Raw genomic sequence first — 15,930 nt, 5'->3', positions numbered from 1 at the left:
GCCCGGGTTAACACCGTCCAGAACTCATTTCTATTATATGAATAATGGATGGAAAAGCATACCTCGTGTCGAATATAATTAATGATATCTAATATTTTTTTCTTTCTATCTCTCACGTTCCCGTTTTTGACTTGACAATATCAATGATGTTTTATTTTTTGCTTTATACCAATTTTTTTTTCTTCTTTATTTTGCAACATGGAAAAGGAGAAAAATAAAAAGCTATAAAGTTGTTTTCTTATCAATAAAATCGATTTTATTAATAGTGAATACTTTAGTGTTTCACCGAAATTTAACCATTTGTTTGCAATGATTCAATCGTTTGGTATAATAATTTTTTTTATTATTGCATAATGATATTTAATCTGAGATATAAAGACAATAAAATTTCAAGTAGAAACGGATGACTGACTTTTTACATAATGATATCAGAAAATTTTTATGACTTTCCTCCTGTAGCATTTCCTCTGCTTAGATGAATATTACCTTGTAAATAAACTAACATAAAGCTTTGGAGAATGGAAAAAATAGAATTTAATTTAACAGATGTATTTATTTTATACCAGAAAGAATATAAATTAATATAATTATCAAAGCTTATTAGCATATCAAAACAAACTGAAATATGTCATCTCTTCAAGAAGAAAAATGAACTTTTATGGTCTTTTAGTTGAAACATTATCTTTAGTTTTGATATTTAGTCATGTTTAAATATGCATTACATTTATGTAATTTGTTCTTTATTATGTTTATGTCCATTTCTTCCATAAAGTTATATATAACTATTAAAAATAAACATACTATTATTATTTAATTGCGTAATGAAGTAGGTTAATATAGCTTATAGATATTTAATTATTTCTATAATTTTTCAAATTAAAACATTTTTTTATTTGTGATTTTGTTTACAAAATTATATTAATGTCATTGTCAAGTATTCATAGATTTATTTATATGTAACATATTGTTATTTTGTAACTAACTTATGATAAAAGGAGTTAATCCTTGAAAGTGTATTATTAATATTATTAATTAATTGATTACATATAAAATATTTCTAACACTGGTACAAATTATAATTTATTAAAATATTTAGGATTATTTTTTTTACTTTTTGGGAGGAGATAATTATTGTACTTTTTAGGAATTATTTGAAAAATAAAAATAAAACAAATAAATTTTCATTTTTCACCATTCTTATATTTTGAGATGTGAAAAATTATTTCAAAATAGTAATAAATTTCAAAAATTGTAGTTCCATATAATAATTACATTTATTCATAAAAATTTACAGTGCATAAGTTAGTTTGAAGATATAAATTTTTGATATATAATAGTAGTACAGTTATCTGTCATAATATCAAGATTTGATTGTTGTTAGTGTATCTAAATTTTAAACAAATAAATTATTTTATCATGATTTGTATTTATATTTATTTCAGTAAAAATTCAAGGCTAGATTAAATTTTTTCCTTTAAAACAACTATACAGATAATATATTTTTGAAACTGAGTATTCTGCATAACATTATAAATAATATAAGCATATAAAATAAAGATGCTTCATTTATATGTCTATTAAAATAATATTTTTTATTTAATTATTAGAAGACTAAAAACACCTGAAAACTTGGCACTTAAGAATAACTAAAAACATTAAGCTTCAAATTTCTACGAAACATTTGTTTAATTATCAATGACTTTTCCTGTAAGATTTTATCAATTTTTACCTAAGAGTAAAATATCTATTAATTTAACAAAAATTTAAATTATGATTTTTCCTCAATTAAATTCAAATATAAATTAGATTACATTAATTATTATTTTTAACAAACACATTAAATTCTTCATTCTAATATGCTGCATCTGCAAGTTGGAATGACTACTTAATGTGTTATATGTTTTTCAAGTTTAAAAAAAATAAACAGGAAATTGTTTTACTTGAAAAACCATAAATATGAAATAATTACCTGCAATAAATTTTATTTTTTTTTAATTTTTAATTTTGTAAATTCATAAGAGAAAAATAGTGTATTTCAGGGAATGTAAGATAGGAAATACTTCATAAATTACCAGAATAAATTTTAATAGTATATTACATTTCCTTCTTTTTAAATTGTTTATTGAAGGACACTGATTTTTTGTTTTGTTCAAGTTAAAGTTGTGTTTTATTAAATACCATTTTAACTAAATACTTTATGGTGAAATATTTTAAATATTTTAAAGATATAAATATAAACTTCAAATTAGCTATTTGTACATCTTTCAAACATCAGTATTTGTCAGATTTTAATTTCTAATATTCAATAGAAAGTATTTAATAAAGTATAATATACTTTATTAAATAATGTTTACTTATTTGTGTAAATTGTGTAAAGAATATCGCTTTAAAGTTATATTTTAGTTATCTTAATAAACTTAAATTCCTTTAAGAAAAATGTATAATATTTAAATATAAATTGTATTAGAAATTTATACAAAATGTAAATACAATGTGTTTATTTTAAATTTTTATTACATTTTATTTATTTACAATAAGTAAAGAAATGAAATAATAAATTAAATAAATAGTAATTTTATTTTAAAAAATTGTGATACATTAGCATTTATTAATTTTATTCCTAATTTTTCTTTTATATTACTAAGTATGTGTATAAAGGAAAAAAATTTAAAATATGTTTATTTTCAAATATTTGTAATTAATTTATATATTAATTAAAGATAATAGTATTTAGAAACTGTACAATTATTGTATTAAGTATAATTAGAATAATTATTTTCTGTTATTATAATCCAAACAATCATTTTCTCTTTTTAAGAAATAACTAAATTTAAACTTTTAGTAATTTATTTTATTTAAATTTTAATGTTTAAAATGATTATTAACAACTTTTAATTAAGTTAATTAGTTAAAATTTATACTGTAACAAACAATGAACATTTTTTTTTGTTTGTTTTTAACATTTTAATTGGATTATATCCCATGTTTAATTTTACCATCATTAACTGAAAGAAATTAAGTTAAGGAATATTCATCAGTTTAAAGATTAAAATTTAAACTCTGATGACTTTAAACAAAGTAGGAAAAGATTAAATTATTTTTAAAAATCTCTGCTTACAAATTATAATTAAATATAAAATTTATTTTATTATATTTTGAATAATTTTTATTGCTTTTGTTTATTTTTTAATGAAAATAATTGAAAAAAATATTCTATTTTTAAAGTAAATACAGCTTAATAAACTTTTTAAAATTAAACAGATACTTGTTGTCTTTCTAAAGGTTCATAAATCACTAAAATTGAAAAACAAAAATATAAAGAAAGTTTTTCAGATAAAAGCAACTTTAATAAATGGAAAAATCTTTAAAATATAAATAAAATACAATAAACTTTTACTCTACTATTAAGTCACAATTATATTTTATCAAAAAAAAAAAAAAAAAAAAACTAAATCTTCCATTAGAGTATTTACTAGATTTTAATCCTTTAAAAACTGTTATAATCTTGCTTTTAAACGTTGCATTTAGTTCTGAAAAAAGAAATAATGATGATAACAATTTATGGTTACTATATAGTAAAGTTTTTGTTATTTTTAAACCCTTTAATATACTGCTACATTACAGATTTCTTCTTATTTTTTTTCAAAATTAGTAACTTTAAGCTGATATTGATTCAATTTTTATTATAATTACTTTGTAATGAGGATTATAGCAGTAATTTTGTTAAGCATAACCTTAAATTTCTTGTAAATTAATAGTTATATTTAAGGAAAAGAAATATTTATTGTACTTCTCTAACAATACAAATAATGATGATTTAACTTCATGATATTTTGTTCATTTGATGAAGGGAAGCAATCTTAATGAGCATTAGAATTGTGCCTTAGGCTATATTTAACAAAGCATTTTTTTTTTATTGTTTGCAAACAATCAATGAGTTTTTATGTAGTGTAGAAAACTACTTTTTATTTGCTATAAAAACTATAATTAGAAATAACATGAATCTGTTCTCAAAATTTATTCGTGAAAATTTATATATAAATTTTTTCAATTCATACTTTGACTTCCCTTTTTTTTAAAATTTTTTTGCAAGATCTTCATTAAATTGGAAGTTTATTTATTATTTGTTTTTTTGGTTTTAGTTGAACAAAAAAAACAAATCAGATTATTATTTTTTAAATAAACGAACATCATAATTAAAGAACAAAACAAAAAAATAGTGTTTATTAATAAAATAGCATTATTTTAGATGAAGATAAAGAACATGAAATAATTTTTAACTGCTTCACTGTAGGTTTTATATGAGTAAGAATAGCATCAAATGCCAGTTTTATATAAATTCAGAATCTGATATTGCTGAATTAATGATGAAATTTTATCCCAAATTACAAGTCGTTCGTCCTTTAATATGTAAGATTAAATGTTCAAATATTCCGTTTTAGCATCAAGTTCGGAATCATTAAACAGAGCATTGGTTTTAAATGAGGACTGAAATTAGATATAGTAGTGAATTCGATCAATTTTTAATGTAATTTTTATTGAAGTAGAACCGGCAATTTTCGAGTTTTATAACTAATCGAGCATACTAACGGAAGAAAATAGGGCAATAAGCCTTGTTCGGAATTCATTCCGGATCTCCGAAATCGTGCTGATTTTAATCTATAAATAGCATATGATATTCTTAAGTTATATTTCCTTTTCTTAATATATTTTTCAAAAGTAATAACCAGAAAGCTTAGATTGCCATAAAGTTTTATATGCTACGCTCTATCGATGTAATTGTATTTTTGGTTAATGTACCGTGATGGTCAATGTTTTATCAGATGTTTTTTAAATTTTTTCAACTATTTTCAAGCGTAACTTAATAATTAAATCGAATTTTAATTTTATAGCCAGATATTTTATTCATTCATTCGGCACATTTATGGAAAATACTTTTAATTAGAAGTAATAAAACATCGCATTGAATTTTGGCATCTTTTCGACAGGAAATTATCTAAATAGCTTTTTATGTTGGGCATTTTATCTTGTTATAGTACTAAACTTTCGCCTTTTGTGTTATTTACGATATAAATAGCTGAAATAACAAACATTTAAAACGAAGCTGTTACTTGGCCAAGAACAAACACATAAGAGCTAATGATGTCAATTTGTTAATGCTAATACTAAGAAAAGATTTTGATATTATGAAAATCTCTTCTTTTATCGTTACAAATGAAACTATTTTAAATTTTTTTGTTCTTTTTTCTTTATAACCCTCTCTTTTTAATTTTATAAAGTTGTAAACTGTGCAAATGTGCAAATTTGCATAAGATATAAAGAAAAACTGTGGCCATCTTTCAGAACAAAATATTTCATTTATGAAATTGTAATGCTTACATAAAATTAATTAAGCATAGATCTAATCAGTAAAACTACATACAAAGATTTACAATTATTACATTAAACAGTATATTTATAATTAGAATTATAAATATTAGGTTTTACTGTATTGTGGGTTATTTCTTCAAAAAATCCATTAAATAACAGAATATTTAATAAATAAAATTTTTAAAAATTTATTATTTGATATAAATAGAATAAGTCATTATATGACTTGCATTTATTTAATAAAAATGTGTATTGAATGAAAATAACTAAATATTAGTTTTCGTATTTTCAAAACACTCGTTTGTTCTTCAGCTTTTGCATTCATTCGTGCATTCATTATTAAGTGAATTTATTCTAAAAAGTTTCGTCAATTATGGATACTGATATGAACAAGTGTTTATTATAATTTTGCATGTGTATTGTATATAAAACGAATATTCTTTTTGTTTTTATCATTAAAAAAATTGTAATTGTTAAACTTTCTCAATTATTTTATCAGCTGACGTATTTTAATTAAAATAGAAAATTAAATTGAGCGTATATATTGTTTACAGAAATTTAGTCTTTCGAAAAACCTAACTACCGTATACTGCTGTATTTGTTAATTCCTTTTTCTTTAGTCGTTTGTATATGTAAATTATATATTTTAATTCTTACAGAGTTTAAAATCAGTCACTGTTAAGTAGAATCAATCATAACGCATTAATTTATTTTACAGTAAACTGACAACAAATTTTAGAATTACAGTAAGTGAATTAAGATGAATTTTATTTTTCGATTTTATCATACAATTACTTTCAAAAACATAGCCGGGAAATAAAAGACATTATGTTATACATAACAGATGGAAAGTATAGCGATCGATCAAAAATGACTCCCCAAACTTTTTTTTACATTTTTGGGTACCTGAAACGTCCAGAAATGAAAAAAATTCGGGTTTTTTTCTGTATGTATGGATGTTTGTGTTTCTGTGGGGACACGATTTTGTTTACCCTATTTGAAGCTTAATAACTTTTGTGTTTTTTGTTGAAAATTTCTGAAATTTTGCAGGGAAGCTTGTTTATTAGGGCGATTGATGCTATTAAATTTTGGTGATTACAGATCGAGGAGGTGAGAAGATAATGGCGGTCACGTGTATCTCCAGTAAGGTCGGATTTAATGACGATTTTACTCGTTATTAGCATTTAGAATTTTTTGATAAAACTGATATCTACCCTAAAAATTAAGCTTTTTGGCATTTTACAATAATTAAAAATATAAAAAGTTTTTTAAATAAAATCATAACAGATGGTGCCACACACGCAGTTTTAAATGTTTCCGGGAAAGTTAAGCAACTTGTTGCTGGATTTTTAAAATTTGTATTAGTTTAGGAAATATGCAATGCATATATATATATATATCAAATGCCCATTTATAAGACATTTTTGAAAGTTTTAGTTATAAATTTTATATTAATACTTTAATTTTTTAAAAAGTTTCATATATGGCCAATTAATATCAAGTATAAATGAAATGAAACCAAAGCTTCTGATATTATAAATTAGAATTAAATACAAAATAACCTGTTGTTAGAGTTTATAATTAAGATGAAACGAGCTTAACATATGTTAGTTTGAATGATACATATCTATTACATTAAAAACTATTTATATAAATAATAAACTTTGTAATGTTTATCTGGTTGAAAATAATTTAAATTACCATATCTATAGAAATCAAAATACATAAATTTAGATTAAACAGGAAACTAGTTAATCTTCGAAAAAAATTATTGAAAAAAAAAGAGAAAAAAATTTTCTAAATTTGTGGATCTTCAATTTTTTGAGTATTTGTTTTGTTTATTTTTTTATGTTAAAACATGACTGCATCTTTAAAGCCTTTGGCTAAATCTCGTAGTAATGGCACAAAACTTGTTTTTTTCTTTTTTTTTTCAAACTAAATAAATAAAAGAAAGAAATAATGATATAATGCATTGAAACAATAATAATATGAATGAATTGTTTCAGTAATGAGTCACAGTCTCAATGCGTATAGTAAACCGTAGAAGAAACAGAATTCTCTGTAAGAATGTTTGCTTGGAAGCAATGAATGACAACTGCAGGAAACTCAACCTGATATACGGTATTTGCAGAAGCTAATAGTGGGTTTTACACAGTAGAGATATTACTATTTGTATAGCCATTATTAACAACTCGTGGCTTATAATTCTCAGTAACAGGAAATACTTTATTTTCATTAAATAAAAGTTAAATACAATACAAAAAATAAATAAAATTTTCAGATTTAAGTTTATTACTAACAATTAAAATTATATTTATAATGTATATAACATTTATTTTAACTTGTTAAACATTACTAATATAATAATCAGTTAAAATTAATTTCGAACTATATATTTACATGACATAATTTGACTAGTTTGTTTTATTTTATATCCAGTAAGTTTTATTTTATATGCAGTTGCCTTAGGCATTTGTTTTATGACTTCCTATAAAATTACAAAAATATATTTTTAAAATATCTGTATAAAAATATAGAAATCCTATCTGTTGGTAAATATTGCTTCAGCAAATTGTCTTTTAATGCCTAATTGCTCGTTACAGACCATTAAAATTAATTAATTTTTAGTAGCTTGTTACATACGTTTTGTTTTACATAGACTATTTCTACGTACTACTACTGCTGCTACAACTACTACAACACTATTACCACTCTCTTCTCTGCTTTCATCTGTCTCTGTATTATAATTTTATGTTTAAACGACCCCTGCTTGTCGCACTTGTTACTTTTAATGAACAAAAAAACGATTCCATAATGATAGTCATGTTCACTGATCAATTTTTCTGATCATTCGTGAAAAAAAGGAAAGGAAAAGAAAAAAAATTAACTACCTGTTGCCATAGCAACTAATGACGTCATTTGTAATATTATTTATTTTAACATTGCCGCTTCTACTTGGGCGTTTAGAGTAATAATAGAACGTGGGAACTGAAATATTTCTAGGAATTTTACTATATATAATTCTGATAAAATGATATTTATCTTTCCTAAGGAACGTGTGGCTTATAAATGAGAATTTTACTACCTAAAAAATTAATTGATGATGATGATTATTATTATTATTTAAATTCTTATCTAACATTGACTGATTTATTAATATAAACACTAAGAAAAATAGATTTTAATCATTTTAGAAAGTATAATGAAATTATTTAAATTATAATTTTTATCTTATAATAATATCTATTTTAAAATGACATTTTTATAATAAATCAATATTTTCTATTGTTAGAACAATTAGACATAAAAAAAGTAGATTTATTGATATTTTTCGTTGGTTTAAGGAAATTCATCAGAATTTGTTCGTAAAAAATCGTTTATTGAAATAATTTACCTGTATCTTATGTTAAAGCTGTATCTGTACCTATGTCCTGTACCTGTATCTTAGTGTTAAAGCTCTTGAATAACAAATAAACAAATTACAGGCTTAATTTTTTAATTATAATTTATTTATAATTAATTTAAAAGTTGTTCATTAAAGGCATTAAAATTTAATAAATGTTAAGATCTTATAGAAAATAATTGTCTTAACGATTAAAAATGCAAATTTTTATTATATATTTGGTGATATTATTGCGTGATAATTTAGAAATATATTTTAAAAAATTTTAAATCTTTTGAGAGAGTACTTTTAAGTATTATAAACTTTGCAATGACATTATTATTTATGTGTTGTATATAAAATCCTCCATAAAATACTATAAAATGCAAACATAGCAATAAAAATAATTTAAATGTATTTTAGTATTTTAATTATCATCCAAAATAAATATTTTGAAAATAGGCCTTTATATATTATTTTTATGATCTGAAAATAACGTTTGGTTAAAATGTCATTTTTAAAATAAACTAGTAATCAATATATTGTGAAACAACTATTTTTATTTCCCTTTTCTATTTTTTTGTGACAGATTGTTTCAAAGTTTTAAAACATTATTCAGTTTATTTTCTTTCAATGCAATTCAATTATTATAATGGGTACTCATTTTAATGGAAATCTAGTAAATTCTAAAAAGAAAAACTAACTAACACCAGATAAAGTAATTTGTTAGAGTATAATGTGTAAAATGAATAATTTATAGTGTTCTGTTTATTATTATTTATGTGATGTGTGTAGAATTCTCAACATTAACAACTTCCAATTCGTTTAAAAAAATAAAATATTAGAAAAATATATACTATATAATTTTATAGGAAATTTTCAGCCAAAAATGCAGACACATCAAAGGATAAAGCAATCATGTTTGTCATTTTTCTTCTTCCCTTTTTTTGCTAGCAGAAATCCAATATTTATTGCGTGATGTTGTGCAGTTTTGTTGTTATGATTTTGTAAGTAGAACATCATAACATTATTAGAAAACTGGATTTTAAAATAGAAAAGACTAAATCATTTTTCTTCAAGAAATCAAAAATATATCTTAGCTACCGTCTGAATTATAATCCTATTCTAAAAGAAACCAAATATATATATTTCTCTTTATAACATTATAAACTAGCGCATATATATTATAGCTATATGAAATTTACGAAAATTGTCCAGTTAATATTAATTTAGTAGCAATAATAATAAAATTTTTTTCCGCATTAAAACGCTTTTAATGAAGTAAAAATTCAAAGAGCACTCCTTTGTATACTAACAAATTTTGTTGTGCAAAAATAACTTTTTTTCTCAAAGTAACGCGATTTAGATGAGTTAATTTATGTTTACATACTGTAGTTTGGACAAAGTAAAAAAAAAAAGAAAGAAAGAAAAATGCATTCCCTTTCATCCTTGATAGAAACTGCTTGTTTAAGAGTGTTGCAGGTGTCCATGAGTATGAGCTCTTTCGCGTTAACTGTGATGAACTATTGACGAAATGAAAACATTGATTATTATATTGCATTAATTGTTACATTATCAAGTTGCGATAATAGAATGGTATTACTACAAGCCCTTAACATTATCGATGTTTTTAGTTATATATTAATGGGCTTGTTAAAAAAAAAACAAAACGGTGATTTATGTTTTTATATCCAGAATTTTTTTTTACAATATTTTTAAAATCAAAAATACTATTAGTAAATGCATTTAATATTATATTCGATTCATTTTTATTCATACGAAGTTTAGGCATACAAATTTATTTATGTGTAATAAAAATAAATTGTTGTATGAAAGTAAATTTAAAATAATGAAAAATGAAGAGAAATATAATGATATTTAAAAACAGAAAACTTATACAACTTCTGTTTTAAATTTCACAACAATTCATTATTTATGTATAGTTATGCAAATTATTTAAAATTTTATTTTTAAATACAGTACTTAAAAATGTAGTAATAACGTTAAAAATTGCATGCTGTTGTGTACATGTAAATTCAAAAAAATATTCCACTTTAATAAATTTTTAAAGTTTAATTCAATTAAATCTCTTTACTATACCACAAAATTTATGTAACGTTAATCCTGTAAAATTTTTTATTGAATTTTTTGATTTATAAAAAAAAATATATGTATAATTTTTTCCTGATTAATTATTATTATTTAAACTAGATATGAATTGCTTATGGCAAAGTTTGTTTTTTTATAATAAAAACTAAAATTTTTATTGTGCTGAAGGCGAAAAACTTTATGTTGAATGATGAAAAACGTTATAATTCATAAAGTTTTTTAATTTGAAATATTTTATTGGTTTAAGAAATAAACGATTGGTGTCTAGCGTACATTTCGGTATTCAAACAATTGAAAACAAATTAGATAAAGTACGAAAATATAGTTTATCTAGAAATACTGGTTTATATAGTACATCATCATAACGCACGATTTCTCACAATCTTGTGGGAGTAGAGAACCGGAAATGGAAAGAACAAACCTAATACCATTGTCGTTTCCGTTGAGATCGTGTTATCCGACAGCGCGTGTCCACGGGTATCTAATGCCTCGACCTTGTCATGGTTATCCAGAGTCACTTCTGTCAGTTTCCATTGCACCTAACGGAGAACTAATGATTCATCAACTGGCTTGAATCTGACACCTACAGGTTGAATGCGATCTCCTATCTTCGAGTTTCATTCCTGTTGATCATTATTATACTCATATCATTGGTTTTTTTGTTTTTTGGAGAAGAGATTTTATGATATTTAATAAACTATCCCGTTTTTTGGAATTAGATTTTTATAAACTTTAATCTATTATTATTATTTTCCATATCTTCCATTTAGAAATGACTTAATACAGCATAGATTAATAAATGATATATCAAATTTCTAGTCTATATCTCAAAGGTGTGATGCTTTTTCTTAAAAGTGTAATTAGGAATTGTTATAATTGCTTGTGTCCAGTTGTATTGCTATGACATGTCACCATGGTGATAAACTTCAGTGCTCTAGAGAGAGAGGTCGAAGGTCAGGAGGCGCCGGAGGGGATAGCGTTCCGCATCACACAACAATCTCGTCAAATTAGCCTGCTTCTCGTTTCTATAGCGACTAGGAGAGAGAGAACATCCTTGCTCTAATAAAAACACACACACTTTCATGATAGCGCTTTTAACTTCCTGATTTGACATCAAATAAAACTTCGTAATCAACAAAAACTGATTTATGTAATTTATTTTATCTGTTAAATAGTTTTTAAAGCTTTCTAACATGCTTTTCTTTAAACTGGTTAATCAAGTAGAAAATATGTTATTTAAATAAATACATACACCTTTTACATGTAGCACATACATAAAACTGAATTTGATGCCTTCGTGGGAAAGGACATTTCCTTTTTCGTTGATAGCACTTAAGAGAAACACTTATCCCGCTCTCCCCTTGGTGAGATATGGGAAATCCAAACATTTTAGAAAAAGCTGCATTCTCTGTTTAGAAATTATAGGAACTATAGCACCGTATCTAACAATGTAATTTATAAAGTTTTATCTGAAATACATTTATCTGAATTTCTCCGACTTCTTAGAAAAAATAAATTCTTAGATTTTAGAAACATTTTAAGATTTAAATTGGTTTTAATAACTTGAAGGAAAAAACTATAAGTAGGTATATTTAGATTTAAAAAATCCATTACTTTAATGGGCGACCTAATTTTAAAACAAAATTAGATTTCAGAAGAACTTTTTATTTAAAATATATATATAAATTTACATTATTAATCTCGAATGACGTATGAGATTTTTCAATTAAATAATAAATTGAAAGCCTGCTTAATTTGAAAAACAATACATCAACTTTTTATTATTTTTAAAAAAATTAAAATAAGTTCTCGTTAAACGATTTTTAAATCTAATAAATAACAAATCACAATTATAATGGAAATTGTTTTAATAATTTTTGTCTTACAGTTAACTATTTTTCTGTCATTTTAAACTGAATTAATGAAAAATTTGAATTAATTTACTTAAGGTTATTAAAGATGTTATAAATTATATATAAACTGGTTTATTTTATTACTTAAAAGCTGAATGTAAATGTTACTAAATTGGTTCATGTAAAAGAGCAATGCATTTTTGTTCCGTTGCGTTTTTAAATCTTCTTTAGCGATGTTCGTTCACTCGTATGAGGGTGTGGCATTTAATCCATTAAAAAAAAAGTCACGGGTCGAACAACCGTAACTGCCGTACACTTTGCAGTATGAATTAGTATGATGTTTGCAAAGGTTCGGGAAGGAAAAACTGCATTGTCAATATTAGCATACTTAAGTTTTCTACAGTCTTTACTGTAATTTTAGAGCTTATTTTCATTCGAAAGAATAAAGTGCTTTAATACTTGTAGTGGCTAAAATATATAAACAAACAAAATTCTGTTTTTATTTAAATGAATTATACAGTACTAGAGACACACTAAAAAAAGCATTCAAATATTTATACGATTCGCATAAAATCTAAACAAACATATTTATTCACGTTAGTGTACGCTAAAAATTTACACTCTTCGTAACAAAGATTAAATAATTTATGGGAAATAATGCGTAGTTCTCAGGATGGACATAATTTATGATTAAGAAATTTATGATAAGTTTTCTTATTAAATTTAGATAACTGACTTAGTCAATTCTTTTATAATTTAATGATATTTTTAGTCATTAAATTTGAATAGACATCTGTTAAATTGGAACAAAAAAAAAAAAAAAATGAATTACATGGAAAACTGAGTAAAGATAATAGCTACATATAATTTTATTTAAGGAGAATAATGATAATTATTAGTTAAAACATTACAAAGTATACTTAATTCTTTACTTGGAATTAGATTTACAAACATAATGCAGGAGCTAGTAAACATCGTTAACATATAAATATTAATAATTATAATGATACGATAGTTAGATAATTACGAATAAATTTATAATTTAAAATATGATAATTAGAAGTGTAAGGGTTTAAAGAGCACTTATTTCTGTAAAATTTATAAAATGGAGTTAAATCTGTATTTTATCCCCTAGCAAATGGAACAGTCTAATTTTGGGAATGGATTGAATAATCTGATGGATACTATTGATTGATACAACCGAGCATAGTTGATTCATCCTCCTACTCTGACGATGAGTCAATCATTCTTATCGCTCCAATAGAACGATGGGCCATTGAATTAATGCAAACGAAACTTATTTTACAATCAGAGCACGTTTATAAAATCTAGACTTGTAAATTACTAAGTTTATATTGAAAATTACAAGATGATTTTAAATATGCAATTTTTCATTTTTTCTCTTCTGTTCTCATCTTTATTATAAAGGCCAACGTTCACAGAATATTTAAAAATTTATAAACTCGGCTATTAAAATTTTTTATTTGTTAATCTGAGTTATTCTATTGCTAGGTTACAAATTTTTATTTCTTTATATAGGCATATCTATTTATTATTTATGTTATAAAACTAGAATATTTTTTATGATAGTGAATCATTCTTTTTATTGTCGATATTTTACACATTGAAAATACACTATTATTATCTGTTGTAGCTAGATTTTATTAATGTTTAAGTATACATACGCAGGTTATCAAACCTTATACTTTCCTTATCTTTTTTTAATTTCCTACTATACATGCAAATTTTCAATCAGATTTGACGATGAAACTTAGTATCCGTTTGGAAATTGTTTTCGTATTATTCCTCTATAAGATTTATTCAAATTTTAAACTGTGAAGCTTTACTAATGCACTTTTTGTTGGTGCAAAAATTGAATTATTGACCACTATAAACTCAGTAAAATGTATATTTAGATTATACAATCGATTCAAAACAAATTAATGATTTTATTGATTAATAATTGTTATCGTGCAATTTATAATTTTTAAAATAATTAACTCTCAAGAAATAAAACGAAAATTTTCTTTTTCTATACGTAAAAAGTTTTCCGCGCAAAGACTACAACTACAAGAATCGTTGGGATAATTGACGAATCTGTTCCCGAGAATTTTTTTTCTTTCCTCCCTATTTTCACACATCACCATCAAATCTCTTAGCGGGCAGTTTATCTTTTTTTTATTTTATTTTATTTTTTATTATATATCTAACAGCTGGCTCGTGGTTTATCTAGCTTACATTCCTCTATACTTTGTACAGTATAGAACGATACTGTTACAAAGATCAATATATATTAGAAATAGTATATTTTTCTTTTATTTTTATTCATTATAACTAAATTTTTGATTTTTCTACAATAGAAATATAGTAGTACTTATTACGAATCAAGAGATTAATTTAGTTTTCTATTTAGTAATAACAAAATGATAAAGTATCTTTGAAAGAAGATAAAAATCTAAAATAATATTTTTATTGTTACTGATTTACAATCTCATATAACACTTTGCTCTGATCAAACTTTAATAAAACAAATCACTATCTAAATTCTAACAAAAATTTATGTTAATTGAGAGTCAGCTTATGCATTCAAATAATACGTCTAATCTCCTCTCCTCTCTCATTTAATCAAGTTGCACAATATTAACCTACCGAAAGTAATTTCGTTTTCAAAAATGAGGAAAATATTTAAATATACCCTTATATCTAAGGCTGATAAAGATTCCTGCAGAAAACTAATAAATTAGATCTACTGTAAGCCATCACATATAGAAGTTTGCTAATCAGATTTATGCTAATGAAATTTGATAAAGTATTGCATCCAATAAACATTATTCTTTTCGTAATATTTTATGGATAAAAATATATACTTCATTTCGGAATTCTTCAAAATATTTTTAAAATATTTGTGATAGTTTGAATGTGTGTTTTTTCCAAAGAAAACTGATATCACTCGATATTTAATTTCTAAAAATTCCTTTGAAAATATCGAAAAAAAATTTGTAATATCAAATCATTTTCCAGAAAGTTGATCTTTCAGTCATTTATTGTTATTTTCTTTTATCAGTTGGTTCAAAAGTTTCTGAATAATTTTTTTTTTTATGTAGAGCGTTAAATTTTAATAAGTAAAGACGAAAGTTTAGTTTAAATTATTTTTTTAATATATTTATTTCTATTACATAAAATTAATATTGTTTACAGATGATATGTTCATTCTAA

General features: G+C 23.4%; 1 protein-coding gene across 1 annotated transcript in view; it reads left to right on the top strand.

The window, feature by feature from the left end:
• The window catches only part of LOC136985727 (protogenin-like), a 156,471-nt gene that overhangs the window by 37,447 nt on the left and 103,094 nt on the right, over positions 1-15,930 (top strand).

The sequence above is a fragment of the Centruroides vittatus genome, unplaced genomic scaffold, assembly GCF_030686945.1.
Source record: "Centruroides vittatus isolate TY-2023 unplaced genomic scaffold, ASM3068694v2 contig_976, whole genome shotgun sequence".
In the NCBI taxonomy this organism is placed as follows: Eukaryota; Metazoa; Arthropoda; class Arachnida; order Scorpiones; family Buthidae; genus Centruroides; species Centruroides vittatus.
Note: the sequence above shows the minus strand (reverse complement) of the source record. Positions and strands in the feature narration are given on the sequence as shown.